The following is a 4,628-nucleotide window of genomic DNA, read 5'->3' as shown; positions in this document are numbered from 1 at the left end:
GTTGCAAGATGGAAAGCTCCGAAAACTCCTTCTGAAGTCCAAAGCTTTTTGGGATTGGCCGGCTATTACCGTAAGTTTATTCAGGACTTTTCTAAGATAACCATGCCATTGACTAAATTGACTCGGAAGAACATTAAATTCCAGTGGGAAGGAGAACAACAAGAAGTTTTCCAACTATTAAAGGATCATCTTTGCAGTGCACTGGTGTTGACTCTACCAGATGGATCCGAAGACTTTGTGGTTTACAGTGATGCTTCAAAGTTGGGGTTGGGATGCGTTTTGATGCAAAGAGGAAAGGTAATTTCTTATGCGTCAAGGCAATTGAAAGATCATGAGAAGCGGTATCCAACCCATGACATGGAATTAGCTGCAGTGGTGTTTGCTCTGAAAATCTGGAGACATTATCTTCTGGGAACAAAATGTCAGATTTATACTGATCATAAGAGTTTGCAACATTTGTTCAGCCAGAAAGAATTGAATATGCGAGAGCGTCGATGGATTGAACTTGTAAATGATTATGATTGTGAAATCATCTACCATTCGGGAAAAGCCAATGTAGTAACTGACGCTTTAAGCAGAAAAAAAAAAGAGCCGAACCATTAAAGCTGTAGCAATGAGAATAAATTTGGTCCCTGACATTCGTAAGGAAATTCAGAGATGCCAACAAGAAGCTATAAAAGAAGAATTTGTTAAAACAAAGAGTTGGAAATAATTCTAAGTGTTTAAATCGGGCAAAGCTATATAAAGTATTGTCCGGATTTGTTATCCGGACAAGGTTGATCGGATTATGTATTCACTTGTCAAAATGTGATTCTTTTGGAACAATAAATGGGAATTTTGACAAATTAAATTTGAAGTAATAATAATTCCATTGACTGTGGTCTATTCTAAATGGAATTGTTTTTATAAAATATTTTGATGAGGAAATAAGGGTGGCATATCAAGGAGAGATGTACCATGGGATAAGGGTGGCATATCAAGGAGAGGTGTACATTTGGATATAAGGGTGGCATTTGTATGTGTGTTATGTATCATAACTCTTACTATTATATCCTTTAAGATTATCGTGGTCTGGAACCTTTATTTCTTTGTGACTTAAAGGTTTAGGATCAGGGTTCTTATTGGAAATCATAGTCTGGATGTTATTGAGGAGAAGATAACAGGTTTGGCCTGAAACTTTATATAAACCTTGTTTGAATAGAAAAGGTTTAAAAGTGCACTATGTTGATTTGGTTAATATAAACCTGGTTAGAATTGATGTATTATTTGCAAGCAGGGAAATTTGGCTTGAAAAGTAAAAAGGTATTAGTATCAGGCCCTTACTTGTTCATATATTTGTTATACATATGAAAAGTTGTTTTACTTAAAGGTTTTGGTGATTTTCACCCTGCAATGACATAAATAGGGTAACTCACTAGACCTTTCGGTCTAACCCTCGTTTTGTGATTTTAATATGTATTGCAGGAAGTGCTGACGGTAAGGGAAAAGGAAAAATGTAATAATTTCCATATATGCTTATCTACATGAAGATTTGTTGATGGCATGTATAGTTTTGATAAATGTAACTGGATTAGTGCAAAAATTGTATTTTGAATTTTTAGACCATGTATTTTGTACTGGTAGATTTTTGTACTAAGGGACCTTTGTGATGAACAAACATGTATTTCTTATATATGAAGTATATGTTACATGCAATGTGTGGAATGGGGTATTACAATAACCAACGTCAAAGCCCTTTTAGTATTAACTATATGGAACAATTGAATCAAATTACTAATGAGCGCTTTTAGTATTAACTACGTAATAATTATCGGAACAATTGAATAAAATCAAGTTAACAGATTGGACTAGATGCCATTATTCTTTGTTTCTCGTAATATATAGAGTTATCATTTTTCGGCTCTACTGTTAAGAGATCTGAAAATTATGCGGTAAATACTTTATAATATAGTAAAGATAATATTATTTCAGTGTATAAACGTAGCTTTTTTTAAAAATCATCTATGAATCTTTTAGATTGTATGTTCTTTTCCTATTGTATCAAGATCTGTTTAAATAAGATGATTTAAAATGATAAGCAAATACATGATAACTAATTCGTTAAGTTATTTTCATGTATTGCTTAAAAAAACGGAAAAAGTAAATACTTTAAATGCTATCAACCTTATTATAGAGTTTCAAATGAAAACGATAAAAAGGTTGAAAACGTGAAGATAAATCTCACTCGTTGGATGAACTTGATTAAATGATGTAACCATATTTCTAAAACATTAAAGATCACCTCCTATTTTTAATAAAAATATATGAAATATAATCAAAGGTGGAGCCCAACAAATTATTAAAAAATAACAATTTTATTTATTTTTAATATAACATTCATATTGTTATACTTTTTTGTACGATTTTTTTTTTCATGTTTTCATCATTTTTAGTGTTTTCATTTAAACTCTGGCCAATCTTATTTATCAAGACAAGGAGGTTCGAACAAATATTGAGGAGAAATTGTCCAGGTCTTAGATTCTTAACCTCTTAACGTTGTGGCAATATCTGGAATCACATCAATTTCTCTTTAAAGGAGAGAAGGGGGTTCCACTATTTTTGGAGACACATTCGCTTCATGCGTCCATGGCAAACCGTCAATGCGAGTTTGCCAGGAGGGTGGAGGGTGTTAGCATATATCATTACTATTGTCATTCTTAGTCCTTGAGGGTAAATTAGTCATTAGTCATTCTCTTTTTTTTTTGTTCATCCACAAGCCCATTTTGATATATTTTTATTATTACTTCAGTTAAAGAAATTAAGATTAGCATTGTTCTCAAGTAAGTACAAGAAGTCGCTGAGATTTTAACCCAGTCTCTTTCTATTGCCACATTATACTGAAAAAGCAAGTTGCATATAGTTTTATCAACCTAGTTTAGCTCAAAGAAGTGTGACCGAATGTGTCCATGTCATCACATTGTATCTGTTCAATTTCCCCTGATAATTTCATAAACTATTAATCTCACTATACAAAACCCTAATTTAAATAACCCTCTTTTGCCTATTTCCTATATATAATTGTTTGTTTTAGCATCTTGCTAGTTTTTTTTGTTAAAATCTCACTGTTGTTCGAAAAAACCCTAATTTGAATAACTCCAAACTTGAAAAACTACCAAACGTCATTTATCATTTACAAAATGACGGATGAAGTTAGCTGAAGTTCTTCAACTAACCTTTTTTCGAAATATCGAACTATTACTCCCTTTTCTGCATAAAGAGTTTCAAATGCCCATCAAGTGTCACATATCTCTTTTTAAACAACATTTATTCATATTTTGGGGAAATTTACAGAACTAGTCCCTATAAATTGGATAAGTTCAGTTCACCCTGACTCTTATTTTATTTGGGCAAAAATTTGACTACCAGCAACCCCAACCGACCCTATATGGAACCCACCTCCAAGTATTAGAGACGGGCCTAGAAATTTTTTAAGTTGTGGTACAATTTGATTATAAAAATATCTAAAGAAACAATTCACAATATTAGCATAGGCCTGTTGGTTGGTTCCATTTTCTTGTATAGTATAAACCCATGTTTGAGTCAGATTTACATATATTTTACACTAGACCCATGTTTACATATATTTTATACTAGGACTATATGAAAAACACCAAAATTTAAGCTAAAAACAACAAATTTGACAATAGCGGGCCTCAAACTTGGCCTTTTGTACAAAGGTAAGAACATTTACCATCTCCACCATTAAAGTCTTGCACTAACATTTCAGTTTCAAAAACTAATGTGTTCACCCAATAAAATGAAACGGTGGCACCCTTTAGAAACGTAAGTTTTCCCCTTACGACTGAACCACGAAGCAATGGCTCGTGCCACCGTATTCTTCTATGTAGATCCACCCCTTGCCAAAAACACCAATATGAAGGGATATTTTTTAACTCACTCAACAACTAAAGATGACGGTTAATTCTTATATTATTGATACTATTGCAAGTAACTTATTGTGAATTCTTCTGCATATATCTTGAAACATGTATTAGATAATTCAAATTAATTATTATACCCTGATCTCATGCATATGAAATTTCTAACCATTAAAATAATTACTTTAATAAGAAAAAAATAAATTACACTTACTATATGTATTACAAAACATCATTAATTAACCAAATCTAATTTTTAATGATTTACAGTTTAGGTTTTCGTGTTAACCATTATTAACTATTAAAACTCAAATTTATGCATCGATAATGTTATTGTGGTATCTTAGTTTTCTACCAATGCTGCTTTGTCAAGCATCTACAGTTTCTAGAAACCAAAACTACTAAATGTCAAAACACCATGATCTCAACCTATTGATGGTTTCAAGTTTTGAAAAGTGCATTAGTTCTTATCTGTTCATCGTTTATGTTTCGAAAATGAAACACGATGGTTTAATTTATATATATGAATATTAAAATCCCATCAAAAGTGAACAGTATTCCTCGCTCGTAGACAATACAAATTATTGTATTGGACTTTTAACAGAAATAAATAAATGGGTTACATCAAGCTTTTATGCTCTCAGAATATTCATAAATTTGTCTCTAGTTTGTGATTGTGACATAAACAATATGTTTGTCCTCACATTGGAT

This window comes from Cynara cardunculus, unplaced genomic scaffold (genome assembly GCF_001531365.2).
Source record: "Cynara cardunculus var. scolymus isolate 2C unplaced genomic scaffold, CcrdV1 Un_Scaffold_1642, whole genome shotgun sequence".
In the NCBI taxonomy this organism is placed as follows: Eukaryota; Viridiplantae; Streptophyta; class Magnoliopsida; order Asterales; family Asteraceae; genus Cynara; species Cynara cardunculus.
Note: the sequence above shows the minus strand (reverse complement) of the source record.